At 33.6% G+C, this 27185-nt stretch overlaps 1 long non-coding RNA gene across 1 annotated transcript in view; it reads left to right on the top strand.

Annotated features, from left to right (window-relative positions):
• The first annotated feature begins 12527 nt into the window (after positions 1 to 12527).
• The window catches only part of LOC141375850 (uncharacterized), a 26435-nt gene continuing 11777 nt past the window's right edge, over positions 12528 to 27185 (top strand). The window contains exons 1-10 of the long non-coding RNA XR_012384657.1: positions 12528 to 13024; positions 13686 to 13713; positions 14376 to 14426; positions 15083 to 15133; positions 15493 to 15547; positions 16954 to 17008; positions 18781 to 18835; positions 20770 to 20824; positions 22031 to 22085; positions 22837 to 22933. This is a non-coding gene — a long non-coding RNA (uncharacterized lncRNA). The remainder of the gene's footprint in view (positions 13025 to 13685; positions 13714 to 14375; positions 14427 to 15082; positions 15134 to 15492; positions 15548 to 16953; positions 17009 to 18780; positions 18836 to 20769; positions 20825 to 22030; positions 22086 to 22836; positions 22934 to 27185) is intronic.

The raw sequence follows: 27185 nt of genomic DNA, 5'->3' as shown, positions 1-27185 counted from the left end.
TTATATAATATTTTAACAGTGAATGAATGGTGGTAAGAGTCAAAGCAGAGGATTAAATCCTTTGAAAGATGCTGCTCATCATGTGAGGTTGGGGAAGGATAAAGACATGCTTACGTGGAGGTACATCAGTGACATCAAAGGTACCAAAGTTTTGTACATGTTTTTTCTTACTGCAGGTAGTCCCCAGTTATTGTTTCATTATAAGCATAGTGTATAAAATGTTAAGATGCAAAAAGGAGTTTAATTTAACACAAAAAAATTAAGTCATGAATGATGATTTGATGACAAGACATTATAAATGTCAACAAATAACATTTAAATAATAATAATAATAAAAAGAAATGTCCTAATTGAAAACCACACTTTAAAATGTTAATGTTTAATTTAAGAGTCTAAAAAATGCTAATATTAATGATTTCCATATTAGTGAAAAGTTAAAACTATTAAAGATTGTACACTATCCAGGGCCTGATTAACCAATGGTTAATAACACACATTGATGGAATAAGCCATTTACACAAATTTTGTCAGACAAGTGATGTCTGACCGACAGAGACAACATAACTAAATAGCGCCAGTGGTGTAGCTTGTAATGCACAGCAACATGTTTTGACGCGATTGATCATCAACTCGAGTTCTAATATACCGTCTGCTGAACTTATTCTTATTTTTTTTCTCCCCATTGGATATCAGATGGGAAATACATTTATTTTTAGGAAACATTTAAAAAAAAATTAAAATAATGCAAATGTTAAATAAAGTCACAAGTGCCTCGTGTGTTTTGATGATGTTTATCTTATTTCTCTAAATAGGTATTTTAAATATATAATAAAGTTATTTTCAAATGTTAGCAACATCTTAATAGAATTCATTTGTATTTATTTATTTGTGACGTTAGTCACTAGGGGTGTAACGGATCACTGTTGATCCGTGATCGATACGGATCACAACCCACGGTTCGGAATGCGCGTGACCCGTAGATTAATAACTTTTTTTGAACTTGTAGGTTAATCCAACATTTATAACAATCGCAGAGAGATCGCCTCCCGTGTCATTCAAATTGCATGAATGAAAGCATTTTGGCTTCCCTGTAAAATATAATGATGACGTTGTGGGACCTACATATGGAACAAAATCAATGCCTAAAGTCTTGAATTAAAAAGCTTGTTGAATATCACAAACTGAAAAAAATAATACACCGTATTAACAAGTTCTTGCATTTTAATGACTTGAATTCCAGGGTTTGTATTTTTAGGTCCTGAATTTTAACATATCTGTTTATTTAAGCTGTGAATATTTCAACGAAAAATATTTCAAACACGTTTTCATACTTAAAAATTTAATAATTCATATTCAATTTTCAGATTTCACTTAAAAAATATTCAATACCCTTTAAAAATACGATGTATAATATTCAAAAGGTCATTTTCAGTTCATTTTATTTCAGTTCTAATATTCGCTTCCATAAATTCAGTGGATCAAATTCGACTGATAAAATTCAACATTACATCCGGGAACTGCAGGAGAAGCAATAGATTGCAGATTGAAGATCGCCAGCTGCTCTAGCTTTCACCAGCAGGTGGAGATGGAATAATGTAAGATTTTTAACCCAGTAAACAGGCGAGAAAAAGGCTAATAGAGGCAAAAAAGTAGCATTTAATTTTGATATCAATGCCTTGGACATTATAAATAATAAAAAGTATGAGTAAAATGAGTAAATGAGGTTTTAGTCATCTATATTTGCCCTTATGTAACGGAAGCCAGCTGGTGATCGCGTAAAGCTCACTCCTCGGATCCAGGGACAGACGTTCTGCAATCTTATCGGAGCTTGTCTCCCATGCTGGCTCGTTACCTGCTCGGACCGGTGCGGTTACTTGCACATAAACCGTCTTTTGATGAATATGATGTTAAACATTGTCTATCTTTATTGACTCTTTCTTCCATAGACGCGAAGTATTATATTGACAGCTAAAGAATATAAACGTAAGAGAAACAGGAGAGGAAATATTATAATAATAATACAAAATAGATAAACATTGACAGGGCTAAGAACAATTACGAACAAAGATTTTCAAAACCAGAGAGATTTTATCAGGATGTCACAAAACAGTTTACTTGGAACTGTTAAACAGTGTTCAGGTATGATTTAAGGTTGGTTATGGATGGGGCGTCTAATTTAAAATAATTTAATATAATGTGCGAATGCATTAAAGGAGCGTCTTCAGTTATTCACACAGAACCGTCTAATATGGCATAACTATAAGGAGTAATGTTTGCGCTGTTTAAACGCAGCTATGTCAGGATTGGGATAGGTTATACATTTTCATCATTTAAATTATTATTATGATTGTTAATATTATTATTGTATGACATTTATTTGGGCTATTGCGCTTAAATAAGTCATCTGTAATTCTAAATTAATATTTCTATTTATCCTTTTTATCACTCTGCCTGTCTTTCTCTTCTTTTTTCTAGTTTTTGGGGTTCTGCCATGGTTAAACGTTTGCAAAATGTCTTAGTTTGTCCAGATTATTGTTTTATTGTTATGTAGCCTATAGGCGAGAAAAAGGTATTAACGCAAAAGTGGCAACGTCGCAGCCAATGATAAGTAATAAAATGAGTCGCCTATGGTTTGATAATAGGCAGTTATAACTGACTTTAATTAGTTTTTATTAAATGAGAAAACCGTTATTTATAACTTTGCAGCGACCGTTTGTATTTTATGATTAGCAAAGTTTATCTTTTTTGCAGTTATTAAACATATAAACTTATTTAAACTGGTTTAAATTTAATATAGTTGTCACTTCAGCTAGTTTCATAAGATTAATGTTTAGAATGCGTGGTTTGACATGCGTGGTTGAGGGGTTCCTGCAAAGCAGCTCAATGTTCATCCTCATGGGGTATTACTGAGCTTTAATCGCCATCCACTGTAGAGAATGTATTTGCTCATTTATTTTATTAACTCTTTTCTGCAAGTGTGTTTTATGATTTCACAAAGTCAAACCATTATGTTTTTATTTTATATTTTGAGATGATCATATTTAAATAAACAATTGCTAGGGTAGCTAATAGTTTCTTTTTTCTTAAAAAAAAATCAGTAGCTTATAAAATCATAATTTTTGCTTGACAAAGTTGTTTAGGATTCTGGATGCATTTTTGATGTGTTGGAAACTCATAATCTCACACTAATCAATTATATTATCAGAAATGACAGATATAAGAAATCCATTAATATTCATCACTCTTTTTACAATTATACAAGCAATTTCACGCAGACATCAGCTCCACTTTCGGAAATGGTAAACAGCGAGGTGTTATTCATATAAGCCCAAGCATGACATATGCCATGATAAATATAATAATCGAAACACTCTTGTAGGCTATTCTTGTGCTTGGCCAAATGTCATGACTTTCACTTTCATTTTACATTATTATGCACAAGCCCAGATATCATCTGAAACTTTGGAAGAATTCCTATCATATATTGGCAGCCATCCAGCATCTCTTAACCAGTTTGATATGCGGCGCTGGCTCTGACCGGCCACCGGAGCTCGCGGCCACTCGTTCGACTTTGTCGTGAGCAAGCCGCACCGCACATGCATAAAAACGTCAATCATTTCATTCATTCATCAATTCATTCATTTTCCTTCTGCTTTGTCTCTATTTTAGAGGAAAAGATAATCTGGACAAACTAAAGACATTTTGCAAACGTTTAACCGTGGCAGAACCCCAAAAATTCGAAAAAAAAGAAGAGAAAGACGATAGCAAAGTGATAGCTAAAAAGGATAAATAGAAATATTAATTTAGAATCACGGATGACTTATTTAAGCGCAATAGCCCAAATACATGTCATAAAATAATAATAATAACAATCATAATTTAAATAATGAAATTATAACCTATCCCAATCCTGACATAGCTGCGTTTAAATAATAACTGAAGACGCTCCTTTAATGCATTCACACATTGTATTAAATTATTTTAAATTAGACGCCCCATCCATAACCAACCTTAAATCATACCTGAACACTGTTTAACAGTTCCAAGTAAACTGTTTTGTGACATCCTGATAAAATCTCTCTGGTTTTGAAAATCTTTGTTCGTAATTGTTCTTAGCCCTGTCAATGTTTATCTATTTTGTATTATTATTATAATATTTCCTCTCCTGTTTCTCTTACGTTTATATTCTTTAGCTGTCAATATAATACTTCGCGTCTATGGAAGAAAGAGTCAATAAAGATAGACAATGTTTAACATCATATTCATCAAAAGACGGTTTATGTGCAAGTAACCGCACCGGTCCGAGCAGGTAACGAGCCAGCATGGGAGACAAGCTCCGATAAGATTGCAGAACGTCTGTCCCTGGATCCGAGGAGTGAGCTTTACGCGATCACCAGCTGGCTTCCGTTACATAAGGGCAAATATAGATGACTAAAACCTCATTTACTCATTTTACTCATACTTTTTATTATTTATAATGTCCAAGGCATTGATATTAAAATTAAATGCTACTTTTTTGCCTCTATTAGCCTTTTTCTCGCCTGTTTACTGGGTTAAAAATCTTACATTATTCCATCTCCACCTGCTGGTGAAAGCTAGAGCAGCTGGCGATCTTCAATCTGCAATCTATTGCTTCTCCTGCAGTTCCCAGATGTAAAGTTGAATTTTATCAGTCGAATTTGATCCACTGAATTTATGGAAGCGAATATTAGAACTGAAATAAAATGAACTGAAAATGACCTTTTGAATATTATACATCGTATTTTTAAAGGGTATTGAATATTTTTTAAGTGAAATCTGAAAATTGAATATGAATTATTGAATTTTTAAGTATGAAAACGTGTTTGAAATATTTTTCGTTGAAATATTCACAGCTTAAATAAACAGATATGTTAAATTTCAGGACCTAAAAATACAAACCCTGGAATTCAAGTCATTAAAATGCAAGAACTTGTTAATACGGTGTATTATTTTTTTCAGTTTGTGATATTCAACAAGCTTTTTAATTCAAGACTTTAGGCATTGATTTTGTTCCATACCTACATAAATGCTTTTGGCTATTAAGGTGTTTTTTTGTCACTGTTTGTTTAGCCTGCATTAATGCATTCATTATGGTAAGAATAAAATCACTGTTTAATGAAACAAGATGCTGGTGAAAGCAACTACATTGTGTAACCAACAGATGGCGACAAACAAACATCAAAACTATGTAATTGAATAGGTTTTCAAATATAATACACCTACAGTATAATGAAACATGAAGTTTTATGTGTGAATTGTTGAATCATTAATTGAAGATAAATATATGTTGTGCAAGATTTCTATATATTTTGCATTATCAGCAACAGTAGCAAAGATCATATTTCATATTGAATACTTTTTTTTAGCTGGTTATTTCCTGATTTTTTTTTTTTATTAAAATTACAGGTTCTATTTTCTGTTTGTTAAAAGCAATGTTTTATGCAGTAACATTTTTGTATAAATGGAAAGCAAATTGTCTCCTCCCTTTTTTGCTGATCCAAAAAGTGGTCCGATCCATAACTCAAAAAACGTAGAGTGATCCGAACTGCAGATTTTGGATCCGTTACACCACTATTAGTCGCCCTTTCCCAAACCCTGGTTAGCCTGTCGATTATCATTTGCCACAACTAGCGCTACTTCACCCATATTCTCCTACCTCATGGCTCTGTTGAAGAGCATTTAATAGGTTGCACATGTCTTAATAAAGGTTGCCTCCCTCTCTTTAAAAACATTTTTTTTAGAAACTAGGCATTTCCTCTTAGCAAATAGTCAATATCATATATTAGGGGTGTAACGATACACTCAGCTCACGATACGATGTGTATCACGATATAGTGTTCACGATTCGATATGTATCACGATATTTGGAATAAAAATTGAAAATTTAACTGAAATGCAAATTTTACCAAGTAAACTATTTTTTATGTATTTCTTTTGTTTCAACTTGTTAAACGGAACCTTCTTTTAGAAAATATATTAAACAGGCCTGTCTCTGGAAAATAAAACAATTTAAAAACTTCTTAAAAAATATTATTGAAATGACAGAGACAAAATTAAGGAACAATTTAAGTAAAGGTGCAAAAAAATAAGCTTTCTATTCAATTGAATTTAACAGTGAGAGCTTAAGGCTTTGCTTGGTCACTTGCGTTTTTTGTGTGTGCAAAAAAAAATCTACATTTTCAGGTAATCAGCAGTTCTATAAGATAATCCTGAACTTATGTGTATCTGTCTGAGAGGTTTTTATGGATGGCTGTCTTCATGTTGGGCATGAGTGACAGGGTGGCCGTCTTATCATTACACAGGACAGTCGTGACTCTTTTTAGCAGTTTAGGCAGGTTTACTATAGGCTCGTTTGAGGTGCGCCTCGCCTTGACTGCATTGTAAACGAGAGCAGGCGTGCGCAGTAAGAGGAGGGCTCAAAAATTACATCAGAAGTCGGACACCTGCCGAATCTCGCTGTTAAGCCACCTGGAAACGTCACCAGTGGCGGAGATCTCGTTCGCGTTTTTTATCGCAGACGAATGACCTCATGAAAAAATACTATGGTGATTTATAGTAAATATTATAGCATTTTTGAACATGTTTATTCAGTATTGTGTTGTGTTTATAGTTGTTGTGATACCAGAAATATAAAATTTAAATAGGCTATTTTATAACATGGTTCAAAAGCACAACAGTATACATTACTATAGTATTTTTAATATGGGAGTGGATGCAATAGAAATATCACTGTTTTTACATAAAGATGGTCAGAATTACAGAAGATGAACAGCTCATTAACTAAAAGGGTGTATTAAAAATATAATTCTGTATATTCAACAAACATTAAAAGAATAACAAAATAAACAGCTTATACAGCAAGAAAACTTTCAAGAAACCTAATTTGGCTACATTATAAATGAAGTAGCCATAGCAAGATGCTTTTGAGTGACAAGTCATGACAAATGTTTGTTTGACAAATAAATTCTTAGGGGGTTAATTATATTGACAAGCTTATTAGGTCTATATAAACTGCTTTTACTCCAGCCAGACTAAAATAAACAGCCCAAGACTTTCTCCAGAATAAAAACTATTAGACTGTAGGAAAAACTATCAAAATATTCTTGGTCTAATAAACATGACTTTTGACTTCACATACATATATATATATACATATGTGTGTGTGTGTCTTGTTTACTACACCCTTTTCACTTCTCATATGAAACCACACAAAGATAAGGCATAATGACAAAACAGTCTGATTATCTTTGTATTTCTGAATATATGTATATATTGGATTGACTTTAATGGAATAATGCTGCATAAAAATTACAATACAAAATTCACACAAACATACAAAAAGTGAAAATGACAACAAACAGGACTTAGAACTGAGAGAGAAATACACACACACATCCTAATGATTTATTAGTAACATTTAGTTATATTACATAGGTCACGTTATGTTTTACAAAGATGTGTTTTGTTTTTGTTTGTGTGTAAATCTAAATAAATAACCATATGTTATGCTCTTTATGACTTTTTTTAAAATTATCAACGAAAAAACAAAAAAAAAGTATTCAACAAATCCAGGTATAAACCTTAGTAAAACAAGATAATAAAGTGTAATGTGTCAGTCTCATCCAATCAGCATTAAGCTGTGTCGTCAGCCAGTCGTTTCCCATCATGCTTTTGGTAACGCAGTCTTTTGAGAGCAACTGCGGCCAACTGCTCTATCCGAGGTACCCGCCTCACGATCGCGAGAGTTTTTTGGCGCACGTCAGCGTGACATCAGAGCGAGGCGAAGGCAAGGCGGACACATTTCTAACCGGCATGCATCTTGCGGTGATCACCGGTGATCCATTCTGCGCAGATTTTGGCCAAGTCAAACGAGCCTTATTTCTTCGGCGTCGCTGATGTCGGCGCTATCAAGTGTATCATGTTGACGTGCATTTTTGTGTACCTCTGTACTCAAATTTAGCTTTAAAGGGTTAGCTCGTCGTAATCATAACTCTAAAATCGATATGATTGTTTAAATAATGTGTACGTTTTCGGTTTCATTTACACTGCTAAGTGCTGTTCAAACTTCCCACGCTGCTCCTGAAAGATCACTCTGTTCCACAAACTGAATGTTGTTTACTACTTTATTAGTCACAACCTGCAGGTTCTGTTCACTGAAGCAGACGCGCGCGTATGGCAAGCCGTTTTAGCATTTAAACCTTTGTTCTGACTATCCATAAATATATGTAATTCATATTTAATTAAATTCATTTAGAGATATCTCTAATTATATTTTGACTAGTCGAATTATAATTATGACTAGTCAAAATATAATTAGAGATATCTCTAAATATATTTATGGATAGTCAGATCAAAGGTTTAAATGTTAAAACGGCTTGCCATACGCACGCGTCTATCATAGTCCGCCCTTTGTAGTAACAGCTCACGGTCAGCTCATGTCATGTGTGATTTTGCGGCCGCCAATACATCATATGAAGACAGAATGATATTTTAGGGTGAATTGTACCTTATAAATACAGTATGTGACTCTTTCAACACCATTAGGAGGTATCCCTGTCGCTGTGCAAAGTATGTAAATCACTGTGAAGACTTTAAAACTTAGGATGTGTGACCCAGTATGCGTATCAAAAAGCGGACGAGTCTAAAGCAATTACTGTACAACCGAAATGTTGCCAGACGTCTGATTTTGAGAGGATGGGCCATCCTCTATTTCAACTCCACTCATCTTGGTTTGCTAACATTACTGCTGCTGCAATCTGAACTCACGTGCGACAGCAGGTGGAACGTAGCTCACGTGCAAACAGCTCAACTAATAAGAGAAAACGGACGTCATATCGTAATCATATCGTCATAACGCCACGATGCATATCGAGACATTTTTGCATCGCAATAAATCGTACAACGATAAATCGTTACACCCCTATCATATATTATTATTATCATTGTATTTAAATTGTCAGAAAATGTCACCATGTATAAAAAGCATGCAGATTTTTTCCTTTCCTTCTTTACTTTTTTTAACTAAACAGCATGCTTTAATTGGTGAAGTGCTTGTAAGTTTTGAAATAACCTGCACTGAATTGAGCGGACTGAAGTGTAGTATTTGCCGTAGATCAAAATGAGTGAACAAGTGGATTTGGCAATCACAAGAGAAAAAGAGGAGAGGGTGCATCTTTATTGAGGCATGTTTCATGTATTCACTCCTTCAAACAGACCCATGATGAGGAGAATGAGAGTATAGAAGACGTTATGGTAATGTTATGTGCAAGCTAGCATTAACCAGATGGAGGATGCTAATGGCAGTGCAGACTGGATTCATCGTGTGTCTGAGGGCGTACTCGCACTGTACAGTTGCCATGAACCAGGCTGAAGCATGCTTTTCCCCCCTTCCGTCTCCCCCTACGGCCTGCACTCACATTGCATTCGTGCCTGGGCAGTCTTATGTCAACGAACGTGCTGTTCAGTAAGCGCTCTCGCAAAGCACAGTGGAGAATAGTAATAAATACCTTTTAAAATATATATTTTAGTACTGCTTCAGTTAGCTTGAACAAGTGTACTTATACCATCAATTTTCATTTTCATAAGAAAATTTTCATTTTCTTAAAAAATAAGTTAAATCTTTGTAGACTATATATATATATATATATATATATAATTTATTTAAAAAATGTGGGCAATATATTATAGATTTGTTTTGAAAAAAATGTATTCTATTCTTATTTTTTTTAATACAGACCTCTTGAGTTCTTAATCCGGGCCTGACACTATCAAATAGTAAAGTATTAGATAATTGTTTTGGGCCAGTTTCCTGTACAGTGTACTTTTTGTGCACCATTAAACCAACATAATGAATTTTTTCAATGATTTAGTTTCTTCTGTATCAGTTTTCACTGTCCAGAAAAGTTTGTGATGCATACTCTGTGGAGTCAGTGTTCATGTGTTGACAGAACTGTTTTTATTTGGCAGAGTTACAATTTTAATCTTGTATAAAAAAAGTACCTTGTGTTTAATTTTAAAACATTGTTCTGCACGATATCACAACATACAATTGTAATTTTAGAGTGTGTCATGTGGAGGAGTTGACCTTCTCTCCTGTAACAAACATGAAAAAGCAAAGGTAGGGTATATTGGATTTTATTTTAAAAATTGGCATATTTTGAACCGTATGTAGTATTAAATATAATGTTTAATAATGTCTGTTTAGCACACACTTGAGTTGTTTTAGCTTTATTTTCTGTGTTTTGATTATGTTTTTCAGTCTCCTCATGAGCCATTATCTTTGAATTCTGAACAGAGTGAGCTTCAAAGAGGTTTGTCTATATAATTGTCTTTTAAATGTTGATCTGAAGAGATATTTTCTTATTGTTCCTGTATCTGTGCAGTTATTTTTATATAATAATACATTTAATATGGGTGTAGCGATACATTATTATATTGAGAATCGCAATATAACAATTCAAAGTTTTTTCTTTAGATTAGCCTCTATTCACACGGTGAGTATTATGTGTAACAGGGCTCGAAATTGCGACCATTTTGGTCGCATATGCGCCCGAAAATTAATCGATGCGACCTCATAATATATTTGGGCGCATTAGTGCGACCTGTTTTGATTTTTTTTTTAAAACGTGCTGAATCGCTCTTCCCTGACGCTATATTGGTTCATATTAGCTGTCAATCACTCAAGGCTATCCACTGTTAGATGACAGGGAGGGAGCTTTTATGTCCACGGGAAATGCAAACGGCTAAAGTGTGAAAACGTAAAGCACACAGGTTTGCAAAGTGCAAACCCCACCTAAAGTTGAGGCGCAGATGAGAGCGATCATGACACGTGGTGAATAATGATCCGCCAGCTGAGATCAATCGAGTACGTGCTTTTCGGAGAAGGTGGTCGAATCTCCATGCGTTGCATTCACTGCGTGTTCAGCGCAAATGTCCGCTAAAAGTCAAATCTAATACTGTATCATCGCCAAAGAAGCTCGCCTTTACTAAGTTTACACTGAAACTGCGTCTCATAACAAACAGCGGTATTGTGCCGGTGCTCAACCTGCTCATAAATTGGGTCGGCTGACTCGCCTGCTTTTCCACAAACACAGAAAAATGAAGATCAGCTCAGACTGAACATTTAAATTGACACAAACTGAAACCAAAACTTTTAAATAGTGATAGAAGTGAGACTTTATTTACTTTCTTTTGCCTATTCTTTCATGAGATGTATATATTTTTTTTATTTAGTTACTGATGACTGTTTTGCAGCTTTCAGCCTTGAATTTAATATTTTATTATAATCTTTTGTTTGTTTTGCAGCTGAAATATTATTTATTAAACTGACATGCATATATATGCTGTTTAGCAGTACAAAATAAATATTTCTTACTGCAATGCTTCATTTTTGTTTGATGCAAACTATACATTTATTTTTCAGAAAGTAACAGACTTTTTATAGCAGATAACTTGCATTCAAGCACATTCAAGGCAGCATGATAATGACAAATGTAATTCATTGTTACTATTATTGTCATTTTCATCATCATTAATATTCTAGAATTTTAATACATACACATTTTGGAATTATTGCACACAAATATCAATGTCATCTCTAAATTTTTTGTGGTGCTCCTAAATTTTTTGTGGTGCTCCTAAATTTTTGAAGTTGGGAGCACCGGTGCTACCAAGTAAAAAAGTTAATTTCGAGCCCTGTGTAAGATTAAACGTTTACACAGTTGCAGTATAAACTACTGTTGTTAAATGATGAAAATAATGCAAGTTGAAATCTGATGATGACAAATGCCTGGTTATACCAGTGAAAATGATCTATTTGCATGTGGACCATAAGAGAGTGCAAGCATACATCTAACACTCATCTTCAGAATTTTGAATTTGTATTCTGATGTCATCTCTGTCCTGTGCATTAAAGACCAATTTAAAGTTTAACATGCCAGATCTATGCAAAATTGAGCATTTTAACCATTACTAGGCCTACATATTATAATAATATTGTTTTTTACCACATTTGAGAAATAACAAATATTACTAATATTTAAAGCTTTTTTTTTATAGCTTACAATATTGAGATATCAAGAGAAACAATGTCAAGTTTGCTGACCTATCAATAGGCTATTGTTTTAATATCTGTGTGTTTGCTCATGGTTTATGAGGACCAAGTATGTCTACTGAATGTGACTTAGCAGTAGGCTATTGTTTTGTTAAATCTGTTTATTCATGGTTTATGAGGACATGGTTTGTTATGCGAGACTTAAAGCTTTTAATGTTTTCTTCATCTTTCTTTGCTTCTCTCTTTCAGCGCCTCCATGAGCCTGTGGCTTTAACCAACACAAACAGAGCTGTCTTCTACAGAGGTTTGTTAATTATTTTGTCATGCTAATTTGACACTCCTTAAAGGGATAGTTCATCCAAAAAGTGCAATTGTCTCATTATTTGATCCCCCTTTACTTGTCTCAAACCATTATTGGGATATTTCTTCTGTTAAAGACAAAAGAAGATACTTAGAAAAAATATGGAAACCTGTAACCATAGACTTCCATATTATTTGTGTTTTCTGTTGTGGAAGTCAATGATTGCAGGTTTTCTTCTTCCATCAAAATATCTTGTTTTTGTTGTTTAACAGAAGTAATAAACCCTTAAAGGTTTGGAACACTTGAGGGTAAATTAATAGTGAGTAAATATAAATTTTTGTGTGAATCATCCCTTTAAGTGCTAAAATGACAGTTTCATATTTCTACTACATTCAACGTAGCAGTCCTGTGTGTTTAGTCATGGTTTATGAGGACCAAGTATGTCTATTTTATGTGAGTTAGCAGCAAGCTATTGTTATATCAAATATGTGTGTTTACTCATAGTTTATGAGGACATGATTGGTTATGGAAGACTTGAAGCTTTCAGTAAGTGAATGTCATGTTTTCTTCATCTTTCTTTGCTTCTCTCTTTCGGTACCTCCATGAGCCCGTCGCTTGGACAAACACAAACAGAGTTGTTTTCTACAGAGGTTTGTTAATTCTTTTGTCAAGCTATTTTGACACTCCTTAAAGGCATAGTTCACCCAAAAATGAACATTTACTCACTATTAATTTACCCTCAAGTGTTTCAAACCTTTATGGGTTTCTTTTTTTCTGTTTAATAAAACAAATGAGATACTTTGAAAAAAGATGGAAACATGTATCCATTGACTTACATAATAGAAAACACAAATAATATGAAAGTCAATGGTTACAGGTTTCCATCGTTTTTCAAAGTATCTTCTTTTGTGTTTAACAGAAAAAAGAAACCCTTAAAGGTTTGGAACACTTGAGGGTAAATTAATAGTGAGTAAATGTTAATTTTTGTGTGAATCATCCCTTTAAGTGCTAAAATGACAGTTACATATTTCTGCTAAATGCAGTGTAGCAGTCCTGTGTGATTAGTCATGGTTTATGAGGACCAAGTATGTCTATTAGATGTGACTTAGCAGTAGGATATTGTTTTAATAAATCTGTGTGTTTACTCATGGTTTATGAGGACACAGTATGTGTAGGTTTACATGGTGCTAGCAGTAGACTATTATAACATGTGTTTCTTCATGGTTTATGAGGGCATTTTTTGTTATGCGAGACTTCAAACAGTTAGTAAACAAATGTTACATTTTCTTTATCTTTGTTTCTCTCTTTCAGTACCTCTATGAGCTCGTCACTTTGAGAGGTTTGTTAATTATTTTGTCAAACTATTTTGACACTTTTTAAAAGGATAGTTCTCCCAAAAAGTACAATTGTGTCATCATTTGCTCACCCTTTAATTGTCTCAAACCTTTTTGGGGTTATTTATTCTGTTAAAGACAAAAGAAAATACTTACAAATAATATGGGAGTGAATGATTACAGGTTTCCATCTTTTCTTGTTTTCTACCATGAAAGTCAATGATTGCAGATTTTCTTCCACCAAATGTCTTGTTTTTGTTTTTTATCAGAAGAAATAAACACGTAAAGGTTTGGAACCCTTGAGGGTAAATTGTTAGTGAGTAAATGTTCGTTTTTGGGTGAATCATCCCTTTAAGTGCTAAAATAACAGTTTCATATTTCTGCTAAATGCAGTGTAGCAGTCCTGTGTGTTTTGTCATGGTTTATGAGGACCAAGTATGTCTATTGGATGTGACTTAGCAGTAGGATATTGTTTTAATAAATCTGTGTGTTTACTCATGGTTTATGAGGACACTGTATGTAGAATGCAATGTTAGCAGTAGACTATTGTTTTATAACGTGTGTGTTTCTTCATGGTTTATGAGGACATGATTGGTTAAACAAGACTTAAAGCTTTCAGTAAGCGAATCTCATGTTTTCTTCATCTTTCTTTACTTTTCTTTTTCAGCACCTCCATAAGCCAGTCGCTTTGACAAACACAGAGTTGTCTTCTACAGAGGTTTGTTAATTCTTTTGTCAAGCTATTTTGATACTTCTTGAAAGGATAGTTTTACCCAAAAATGAACATTTACTCACTATTAGTTTACCCTCAAGTTTTCCAAACCTTTATGGTTTTCTTTTTTCTGTTTAACAAAACAAATAAGATACTTTGAAATAAGATAGAAACCTGTAACCATTGACTTCCATAGTAGTAAAAAACAAGTAATATAAAAGTCAATGGTTACAGGTTTCCATCGTTTTTCAAAGTATGTTTTGTTTTTAACAAAAGAAATAAACCCTTAAAGGTTTGGAACACTCGAGGGTAAATTAATAGTGAGTAAATGTTAATTTTTAGGTGAACCATCCCTTTAAGTGCTAAAATGACAGTTTCCTATTTCTGCTAAATGCAGGTTAGCAGTCCTGTGTGTTTAGTCATGGTTTATGAGGACCAAGTATGTCTATTGGATGTGACTTAGCAGTAGACTATTGTTTTATTAAATCTGTGTGTTTCTTCATGGTTCATGAGGACACAGTATGTGAAGGTTGACATAGTGCTAGCAGTAGACAATTATAACGTGTGTTTCTTCGTAATTTGTAAGGGCATGATTTGTTATGCGTGACTTAAAGTAATTTAACAATGTTAAAAAAAATCTTATCTTTGCTTCTCTTTTTCAGTACCTCCCTGAGCCCGTCACTTTGACCAACACAGAGTTGTTTTCTACAGAGGTTTGTTTATTCTTTTGTCATGTTATTTTGACACTCCTTAAAGGGATAGTTCACCCAACAGTACAATTGTGTCCTCATTTGCCTACCCTTTACTTGTTTCTTTATTTGTTCTGTTAAAGACAAAACAAAATACTTTTAAAAAGATGTAAACCTGTAATTCATAGTAAGTAAATGTTCATTTTTGGGTGAACCATCCCTTTAAGTGCTAAAATGACAGTTTCTTAATTAGACTAAATGCAGTGTAGCAATCCTGTGTGTTTAGTCATGGTTTATGAGGACATGATTGGTTTTGTGAGACTTAAAGCTTTCAGTAAGCGAATGTCATGTTTCCTTCATCTTTCTTTGCTTCTCTCTTTCAGTACCTCCATGACCCAGTCACTTTGTCAAACACAAACAAAGCTGTCTTCTACAGAGGTTAGTTAATTCTTTTGTAATGCTATTTTGACACTCCTTAAAGGGATAGTTCACCCAAACAGTACAATTGTGTCATCATTTGCTCACCCTTTACTTGTTTTAAATCTTTATGGGTTTATTTTTTCTGTTGAACACAAAAGAAGATACTTTGAAAAAAGATGGAAACTTGTAACCATTGACTTCCATATTATTTGTGTTTTCTATTATGGAAGTCATTAGCCCCTTTCACACAGTGATACCGGTAAATATCTGGAAAATTTCCGGAAAGACTTTACCGGTATATTCAAAAAAGCGCTGTTCACACAGGCGAGGACGTTACGGAAATTTTCCGGAAAAGAGCATTCACACATCCATTCCAAAATACCGGTAAATTCTGACAACATTCACCACAAATGAGCTTTAAACGGCTGCGCTTGTATTTGTAAACATTTGACTAAATTACAAACTCTGTGGATGATCAATATTGTGAACAACTTTCGCAGGATCACTTTCGCATGTCGAGATGTTCATAATATGTGCATGTGCAAAGCTTGAAGGTAAACAAACAACGGCTTATCATAAGCATCTCATCGATGATTATTTACACAGTTATCATTAAGAAGAACATATAAACGTGATCTGACTAACTTCTAGCAGCTAAATGTGTCTGGAAAAATATTCAAAGGCTTTTATCCTCACAAACCGCGCGGACGTAAATGCGTCTGACTGTTGTGATTGGCTAAAGCAGACGTCTCACGTCAGCACGTTCTAGACGTGCACGCGCTTATTACGGGAATCTTCCTTTTGCATTCACACAGCGCAGCATTCCGGCACATTGCCGGTAATGTTACAACTTCTCTTTCCGGAAAATAGCCAGAACGAATTTACCGGTATTTTCAAAAAGGACCTGTTCACACATACAACCTTTCCGGAAAATTGCCGTCAATTTTCCGGAAAGGTCTGTATGTGTGAAAGGGGCTATTGATTGCAGGTTTTCTTCTTCCATCATAATATCTTGTTTTTGTTGTTTATCAGAAGAAATAAGCACATAAAAGTTTGGAACACTTGAGGGTAAATTCATAGTGAGTAAATGTTCATTTTTGAGTGAACCATCCCTTTAAATGCTAAAATTACAGTTTCCTTTTTCAGCTAATTGCAATGTAGCGGTCCTGTGTGTTTAGTCATGGTTTATGAAGACACAGTATGTCTATTTAATGTGACTTAGCAGTAGGATGTTGTTTTATGGAAACTGCGTGTTTCTTCATGGTTTATGAGGACACAGTATGTGTAGTTTTACATGGTGCTAGCAGTAGACTATTATAACGTGTGTTTCTTCATGGTTTATGAGGGCATGGTTTGTTGTGCAAAACTTAAAACAGTAAGTAAACGAATGGTAAATTTTCTTTATCTTTGCTTCTCTCTTTCAGTACCTTCATGAGTCCGTCACTTTGACAAACACAAACAGAGTTGTCTTCTACAGAGGTTTGTTAATTCTTTTGTAATGCTATTTTGACACTCCCTAAATGGATAGTTCACCCAAACGGTACAAATGTGTCATTATTTGCTTACATTTTACTTGTTTCAAACCATTTTGGGTTATTTCTTCTGTTAAAGACAAAAGAAAGTACTTTAAAAAAAGATGTAAACCTGTAACCATAGACTTCCATAGTAGAAAACACAAATAATATGAAAGTCAATATTCATTGGTTTTCAAAGTATCTTTTGTGTTTAATAGAAGAAATAAACCCATAAAGGTTTGGAACACGTGAGGGTAAATTAATAGAGTAAATGTTAATTTTTGGATGAACTACCCCTTTAAGTGCTAAAATAACAGTTTCCTATCTCTGCTAAATGCAGTTTAGCAGTCCTGCGTGTTTAGTCATGGTTTATAAGGACCAAGTATGTCTATTAGATGTGACTTAGCAGTAGACTATTGTTTTATTAAATCTGTGTATTTCTTCAGGGTTTATGAGGACATGATTGGTTATGCGAGCCTTAAAGCTTTCAGTAGTTTTCTTCATCTTTCTTTGCTTCTCGCTTTTAGTACCTATATGAGCCTGTCACTTTGACAAACACAAAGACTTGTCTTCTACAGAGGTTTTTGTAATTGTTTTGTCAAGCTATTTTGGTACTTTAAACCAATCATGTCCTCATAAACCATGAAGAAGCACACATTATAAAACAACAGTCTTCTGTTAACATTGTAAAACTACACATACTGTGTCCTCATAAACCATGAAGAAACACAGATTTAATAAAAAAAACATTGTACTGCTAAGTCACATCCAATAGTCATACTTGGTCCTCATAAACCATGACTAAACACACAGGACTGCTACACTGCATTTAGCAGAAATAGGAAACTGTAATTTTAGCACTTAAAGGGATGATTCACCCAAAAATTAACATTTACTCACCATTAATTTACCCTCAAGTGTTCCAAACCTTTATGGGTTTCTTTTTTTCTGTTTGACAAAACAAATAAGATACTTTGAAAAAAGATGGATACCTCTAACCATTGACTTTCATATTATTTTTGATTTCTATTATGGAAGTCATTGATTGCAGGTTTTCTTCTTCTGTCAAAATATCTAGTTTGTTTGTAGGTTTGGAACACTTGAGGGTAAATTAATAGTGAGTAAATGTTCATTTTTGGGTGATCAATCTCTCTGAGTGTTAAAATGACAGTTTCCTATTTTTACTAAATGCAATTTAGCAGTCCTGTGTGTTTAGTCAGGGTTTATGAGGACCAAGTATGTCTATTGGATGTGAGTTAGCAACAGGCTATTGTTTTATTAAATCTGTGTGTTTACTCATGGTTTATGAGGACACAGTATGTGTAAGTTTACATAGTGCTAGCAGTTGACTTATAACTTGTTTCTTCATGGTTTATAAGGGCATGGTTTGTTATGCGTGACTTAAAAAGTCCCTTCAAGTGCTAAAATTACAGTTTCCTATTTCTGCTAAATGCAGTGTAGCAGTCCTGTGTGTTTAGTCATGGTTTACGAGGACCAGAGGACCAAGTATGTCTATTGAATGTGACTTAGCAGTAGACTATTGTTTTATTAAATCTGTGTGTTTCTTCATGGTTCATGAGGACACAGTATGTGTAGGTTTACAATGTTACCAGTAGACTTATTTCATAACGTTTGTTTCTTCATGGTTTATGAGGACATGATTGGTTTTGTGAGACTTAAAGCTTTCAGTAAGCGAATGTCATGTTTTCTTCATCTTTCTTTACTTCTCTCCTTCAGCACCTCCATAAGCCAGTCGCTTTGTCAAACACAAACAGAGTTGTCTTCTACAGAGGTTTGTTAATTATTTTGTCAAGCTATTTTGACGCTCCTTAAAGGGCTAGTTCACCCAAAAGTACAATTGTGTCATCATTTGCTCACCATTTGCTTGTTTTAAATTTTTATGGGTTTATTTTTTCTGTTAAACACAAAAGAAGATACTTTGAAATAAGGTGGAAACCTGTAACCATTGACTTCCATATTTTTTGTGTTTTCTATTGTGGAAGTCAATGATTGCAGGTTTTCTTCTTTAATCAAAATATCTTGTTTTGTTTTTTATCAGAAGAAATAAACCCTTAAAGGTTTGGAACACTTGAGGGTAAATTCATAGTAAGGAAATTTTTGGGTGAACCATCACTTTAAGTGCTAAAATGACAGTTTCCTATTTTTACTAAATGCAGGTTAGCAGTCCTTTGAGTTTAGTCATGGTTTATGAGGACCAAGTATGTCTATTGGATGTGACTTACCAGCAGGCTATTGTTTTATTAAATCTGTGTGTTTCTTCATGGTTTATAAGGACATGATTGGTTTGCGAGACATAAAGCTTTCATTAAGCCAATGACATGTCTTCTCAGGGCTCGAAATTAACTTTTTTACTTGGTAGCACCGGTGCTCCCAACTTCAAATATTTAGGAGCACCAAAAAATTTTTAGGAGCACCAGAAAAAATTTAGGAGCACCCACCAAAAATGAATGAGCACCGCTGCAAATTGTTTTTTAAGGGATTTATTGTATTTTAAAACAACATTAATAGGACTAACAAAAACCAGAAACAACTATCTAACTAATGCTGCGAAGACATTGATATTTGTGTGCAATAATTCCAAAATGAATGTCTAATAATTAGGCCATAGAATATTAATGATGATGAAAATGACAATAATAGTAACAATGAATTCCATTTCTCATTATGATACTGCCTTGAATGTGCATGAATGTAGGTTATCTGCTATTAAAAGTCTGTTACTTTATGAAAAATAATTGTATAGTTTGCATCAAACAAAAATGAAGCATTGCAGTAAGAAATATTAATTTTGTACTGCTGTTTTTATATGCATGTCAATTTAATAAATAATATTTCTGCTACAAAACAAACAAAAGATTATAATAAATCATTCAATTCAATGATGAAAGCTGCAAAGCAGTCATCAGTAAATAAATAAAAAAATAATATATACCTTAAAAAAGAATAGACAAAAGAAAGAAAGTAAAGTCTCGCTTCTATCACTCTTTTAAAGTTTTGGTTTCAGTTTGTGTCAATTTAAAGGTTCAGTCTGAGATGATCTTCATTTTTCTGTGTTTGTGGAAAAGCAGGCGAGTCAGCCGACCCAATTAATAAGTAGGCAGCGCAAGATTCTTGCGCTAACCATCGGCGCAAATCCGGTCTTTGTTATGAGCCGCAGTTTCAGTGTAAACTTAGTAAAGGCGAGCTTCTTTGGCGATGATATGTACAGTATTAGATTTGACTTTCAGCGGACATTTGCGCTGAACACGCAGTGAAAGCGACGCATGGAGATTCGGGCACCTTCTCCAAGAAGCGCGTACTCGATTGATCACAGCTGGCGGATCATTATTCACCACGTGACGTGTCATGATCGCTTTCATCTGCGCCTCAACTTAGGTGGGGTTTTCAAACTTGTGAGCTTTAAGTTTTTACTCTTCAGCCGTTTGCATTTCCTGTGGTCATAAAAGCTCCTTCCCTGTCATCTGACAGCGCAATACCTTGAGTGAATGACAGCTAATATGAACCAATATAGAGGCAGGGAAGAGCGATTCAGCATGTTTTTAGAAAAAACCAAAACAGGTCGCACTACAACCATTATCTGCAGTCGCACTAATGCGCCCAAATATATTATGAGGTCGCATAGATTAATTTTCGGGCGCATATGCGACCAAAATGGTCGCAATTTCGAGCCCTGCTTCTTAATCTTTCTGTGCTTCTTTCTTTCAGTATCTCAATGAGCTCGTCACTTTGACAAACACAAACAGAGCTGTCTTCTACAGAGGTTTGTTAATTTTTTGTCAAGCTATTTTGACAGTCGTTAAAGGGATAGTTTACCCAAAAATGACAATTGTTTCATCATTTGCTCATCCTTTACTTGTTCTAAACCTTATGGGTTTAATTCTTCTGTTAAAGACAAAAGAAAATACTTTTTAAAAAAAAGATGGAAACCTGTAACCATAGATTTCCATAATAGAAAATACCAATAATATGAAAGTCAATGGTTACAGGTTTTCATCAGTTTTCAAAGTATCTTTTGTGTTTAACAGAAGAAATAAACCCATAAAAGTTTGGAACACTTGAGGGTAAATTAATAGTAAGTAAATGTTAATTTTTGGGTGAACCATCACTTTAAGTGCAAAATTGACAGTTTCCTATTTTTACTAAATGCAGGTTAGCAGTCCTGTATGTTTAGTCATGGTTTATGAGAACTAAGTATGTCTATTGGATGTGACTTAGCAGTAGGTTGTTGTTTTATTAAATCTGTGTGTTTCTTCATGGTATATGAGGACACAGTATGTGTAGGTTTACAATGGTTTACATAGTGCTAGCAGTAGACTGTTATAACATGTTTCTTCATGGTTTATGAGGGCAGAGTAAAGGAGTACACCCAAAAACAACAATTGTGTCATCATTTGCTCACCCTTTACTTGTTTTAAATTTTTATGGGTTTATTTTTCTGTTAAACACAAAAGAAGATGGAAACCTGTAACCATTGACTTTCATATTTTTTGTGTTTTCTATTATGAAAGTCAATGATTGCAGGTTTTCTTCTTCCATCAAAATATCTTGTTTTTGTTGTTTATCAGAAGAAATAAACCCTTAAAGGGTTGGAATGCTTTGGGGTATATTAATAGCAAGTACATTTTCATTTTTGGATGAACCATCCTTTTAAGTGCTAAAGTAACAGTTTCCTATTTCTGCTAAATGCAGGTTAGCAGTCCTGTGTGTTTATTCATGGTTTATGAGGACCAAGTATGTCTATTGGATGTGACTTAGCAGTAGACTATTGTTTTATTAAATCTGTGTGTTTCTTCATGGTTTATGAGGACACAGTATGTGTAGGTTTACAATGTTACCAGTAGACTGTTATTTTATAACGTGTGTGTTTCTTCATGGTTTATGAGGACATGATTGGTTTTGCAAGACTTAAAGCTTTCAGTAAGCGAATTTCATGTTTTCTTCATCTTTCTTTACTTCTCTCTTTCAGCACCTCTATAAGTCAGTCACTTTGACAAACACAAACAGAGCTGTCTTCTACAGAGGTTTGTTAATTCTTTTGTAATGCTATTTTGACACTCCTTAAAAGGATAGTTCACCCAAAAATGACAATTTTGTCATCATTTGCTCATCCTTCACTTCCTTCAATCTGTGTTTCTTCATGGTTTATGAGGACACAGTATGTGTAGGTTTACATGGTGCTAGCAGTAGACTATTATAACATGTGTTTCTTCATGGTTTATGAGGGCATGGTTTGTTATGCGAGACTTTAAAAGTAAGTAAACGAATGTTGAATTTTCTTTATCTTTGCTTTTCTGTTTTAGTACCTCCATGAGCCAGTCGCTTTGACCAACACAGAGTTGTTTTTTACAGAGGTTTGTTAATTCTTTTGTCAAGAATTAACAAACCTCTGTAGAAAACAACTCTGTGACTGGCTCATACCCAAAAATGACAAATGTGTCATCATTTGCACACCCTTTATGGGTTTATTTTTTCTGTTAAACACAAAAGAAGATGGAAGATGAAAACCTGTACTCATTGACTTCCATATTTTTGGTGTTTTTATTTTGGAAGTCAATGATTGCAGGTTTTCTTCTTCCATCAAAATACCTTGTTTTTCGTTTAACAGAAAAAATAAACTTGTAAAGTAGAAAAGTCCAATAGTAGGAAAAATAATAACATGGAAGTCAATGAGTGCACGTTTTAATTTATTAAGAAAATAAACTAATAATAATTAAAATAATTAAATAATTTAAATAAGTGAATAATAATGTCTCTCTCACTTTTTCCCTTCAGGAAATAACAGGTGAATCTTGACAGAAATCCAGGAAGCCAGACAGTGATGGTGGTGATGTTAAGAATTTCTGTCAATAACAATGCAGGAAGAAACTAAGTAACTAAAATTACTTTAAAAATAATGTGCATTTTAGGCCTTTTTTATTTTAAGCAAATTTTAAGCATGATCTAAAGGGTTGAGTTTATTTTCTTAATGAGTTATAGGTGTATTTTGAGAATAAACCAATCAGAGTCTCATCTCCCATTCCCTTTAATAGCCTTGCATCGTGCCATAAGCGCATTTGCTATTTACATGACGTAAAGTAAGTTTAAGTGGAAAAACTGAGCATTTCACAAGCAAACAGTTAACAGTTATTTTTAACAGAAAACTGTTAAACAGAGCATCTACCGCGCGAGAATGAGAGATAAATGATCTACTTTCACTTTCGCTCTTGGTGGATTGGAAAATCTTTACGCACAGACATCAGTTAGCCTAATAATAATAATTAGTTGCGTTTGTTAAGCGCAAGTATTTGTTTCAAAACTATTTCTAAATGCAGTTCTAATTTTCAGCAAATGAATAAATGAACAATAATAACTAAGTGTTGTCATAAACCTGAGTTATATCCTAAAAAACATGTTGCCCGCATATGGTCTAAAACCTGCAGGTGGGCAAATCTAAGCTTTTTTTTAATAAAACAAATATAAATATGGATATAATAATTATTACTGCTAATAATAACATACAAAAGCAAATTGTTATGAATAAAAACTATTGCGTCGTAGAGTGATAAACAGTGTTTGTTATTTTAAAGTGATAGGACTAAGATGGTCAATAAATAAGCTTTTTATATACCTATTAATTCACAGTTTTAATTTACATTTTGTTGATTATATTTTACTCTTACTTTTACCTATTAAAAATCTTATTTTTTTCTTATTATTACTCTTATTTTACTTTTATTATATTTATATTTTACTATTATGTTATTTTGTCTCAATTACTGTACATTAATAGCAAATTAATATTTAAGTAGGCCTAATTATTTATTTAAAAACATTACCAGCGAAATACTGAGAAACGGTCTGGCGCTATTTTTATATACAGGCCTATCATAATTTTAAAGAAAGCTGCAAGGTGTGCTACATTATTTTAAATTATTTTTTCTGTCTGTTACTTGAAGTTCAGTGCGTGTGCCTGTGCGCTGAGAGACAAGGCAATATTGACAAAATATTGAATTTTGTTTTTTATATTGCATTGCATTAATTTGCAGAGATGTTTTATAGTTTATACAGGCCTAAAATAAACGCTTTGGTACAGAGTTATTATTTTAAAACAAACCTGTGTTTGTAATGATAGATGTAGGTGTCACAAAATACTTTTTAAATCAGTGTTTTTATTAATATGATTATTATTTATTGTGGACAACACTTAATAAATACTGAAATGTCCTTAATACACACCTTATTTTTTTATCAATTACAGTGCTTCCCGCTAGGGCTGCTCTATTATGGGAAAAATCATAATCACGATTTTTTTGGTCATCATTTTAATCACAATTATTCAAAATGATTATCAGTTCAAGTCAAAATTATTAGGGCTCCTGTGAAATTATTATTATTATTTTTTATAAATATTTCCCAAATGATGTTTAACAGATTCAGGAATTTTTCACAGTATTTCCTATAATATTTTTTCCTTTGGAGGAAGTCTTATTTGTTTTATTTCAGCTAAAATAAAAGCAGGTTTAAATATTTTGAAATCTATTTTATGGTCAATATTAATAGCTCCCTTAAGCAAAATAGTTTTTGATGGTCAGCAGAAGAAATTACTGGTATACAATGACTTGCCCAATTATCCTAATTAAGCCTTTGAATCGTACTTTAATCTGAATGCTTGTATTTTGAAAAATATCTAGTAAAATATGTGCTGTCATCATAACAAAGATGAATGAAATCAGTTATAAAAAATTAGTTATTAAAACTATTATGTTTAGAAATGGGTTAAAAAAAATCTTCTTTCCATTAATCAGAAATTGGGGGGGAAAGTAGGGCTAATAATTTAGATTTCAACTGTATTCATTTATTTTCCTCCCTGCAAAGGAAAGGGAAATATGTACAATAGAATAAAAATATGAAACAAACTGTGCTTTAAGCATCTTCACTGTAAAAAAAAAAAAACTTTGATTATAGCTACTAAAGTCCTTCAGACAAGAACAGTGAGGGATTGTCTTCTTTTGTTGTTTGATTAATGGTAAAAACAGTCGGCAGCAGGAATATCACGCACTTTCACTTTAAGAGCAGTACGGTTCTGATTTATGGTTTCTCTTTCACATGTCTTTTGATTCTCAACTAGTTTGTTTATTACTTAAATGAGAGTTAATATGAATAATCACTGAACATCGCGTTTTGATACCTATTTGACCATTAAAATGCTCACATTAAGATAACTTTAGATGTGTGTGCTTTGCTCTGAGCACACAGTGTGCGAATATGTGTGTGCCGCATACACAAACCATGCGGTCTCATTCATGCTTTTAAAACATGAATGATTCGAATGTACATCAATGAATGATGCACATGCCGTGCTGCAAAATTACAATGCATGCTTTTAGTAATATTCACGTGAAACTGAGCTTTGCAGAGCAACAAATGTGTACAACTGAAAAGAGGACGATATATGATGCAACAATCGTTTTATCTCGATTAATGATTTTCATATTCGTTTGAAGCCATAATCAAAATCGAATTTTCGATTAATTGCATAGCCCTACTTCCCGTATGTTTATAATATACTTGCGAAGGTAGCAGGCCCGGCGCCAGGATATCATAACTGAGGAGGCATTTTAATCCCATGACTAATTTTGGTCCCTCTTGTTCCTTTCATTTAGGCTATTTATTCACATTAATTATTACTTTGCATTACTGCCTAAGTTACTGACTCAAGGCAGTAATATACTTTTTTATAGTAATAATGATATGCAGTTTTGCTATTATTGATTTTATACCATTTATCAACGCAGACAGATCATGGTTCATTGCCAAACGAGTGCTTTATATCAAATTTTATTATCCTTATATGGGCCTATAATAGGCCTATAAAGGTTTAAAGTTTTAGGTAAAGACGTCAAACTATGCCCATACATGCAAGCTAATCCACGGTTAGACTATTCTATAACCGGTAAATAAATATAGTAAAATCAGCATTACTGAATCACGCTTCACAAAACCTTAACCAACCAAAATCAGTGTTAGGAAAAAGTTAAATGTTACAATCAAATGTCATTAAAAAAAATTTATTAAGTTACATTTTAAGGCATTAGTACGGAGACTCGGAAGGGACGTGATGGTGAAGAAAAAAATTGGGTGGAAGAAAAAAAAACTGAGTGGGAGAAAAAAAAAGGATGGTAGAAAAAAAAACAGTGATAGGAATATATATATATATATATTTTTAAGTTTTTGTTCCCTCACAAAGATGTTTTGCGTTATCCACACTTCCTGTTCACTTCATACCTGTCAGCCCTCCTGTATTTTACCATTCTATCCCTCTATCATACTATTGTTAAGTATTTTCCCATATTTCTCATATATTTTTATTTTTGAAAGCATTCTGAAACAAATATAAAAATGTCTGCATTTACTTTCTTTCCATTAAAAGCTGTGGGTTGATCATCGCCCTTCATATGCAACCTCTGAATCAGGGAATGATAAACTGATCCCAGATCAACTTCTGTACATGCCATTTAAAGAGGAGCTAAAGTGCAGGATTCAGATCTGTGTTTAAACAGACAAATATACTTAACAATATGTAAACATGTTCGTCCTGTGTGTTTTATTTTAAACACAACTCATTTTCTCTTAAATGAGCACAAACAGTTACTTAAGTAATGGAATACTTTCATTATAGATCTGTGCATTCTTAAATTGACACCTCTGATATGAAATAAAAGAAAATGAGATATTCATTTGCTGCTCATCACTTGTTTGATAACAGAGGTGTCGCTTTAAATGGTGTGTATAGAAGCTGATCTGGGATCAGTTTATCATACCTAGCACATCCGTATACATGCATTCGCTAATTCACAGGTTGCATATGAAGAGCGATGATCGACCCACAGCTTTAATGGAAAGAAAGAGAAATATGGGAGAATCACAGCAAAAACGGAAGGCTTGGGAGAATCCTGGTAAAACAGGAGGGTTGACATGTATGAAGTGAACAGGAAGTGTTTGTGGAAAAACAGTTTTGCGAGAACGCAAAACATCTGCGAGGGAACGCAAAAACTTCCAAAAGAGGATTTTTAAATAAAAATATAGTCAAGGTAAAATGTTCAAAAACTAGGTCTGAGTCACTCCTTTTCTTCCGCCGTCTC

Source organism: Danio rerio, chromosome 8 (genome assembly GCF_049306965.1).
Source record: "Danio rerio strain Tuebingen ecotype United States chromosome 8, GRCz12tu, whole genome shotgun sequence".
Classification (NCBI taxonomy): domain Eukaryota; kingdom Metazoa; phylum Chordata; class Actinopteri; order Cypriniformes; family Danionidae; genus Danio; species Danio rerio.
Note: the sequence above shows the minus strand (reverse complement) of the source record. Positions and strands in the feature narration are given on the sequence as shown.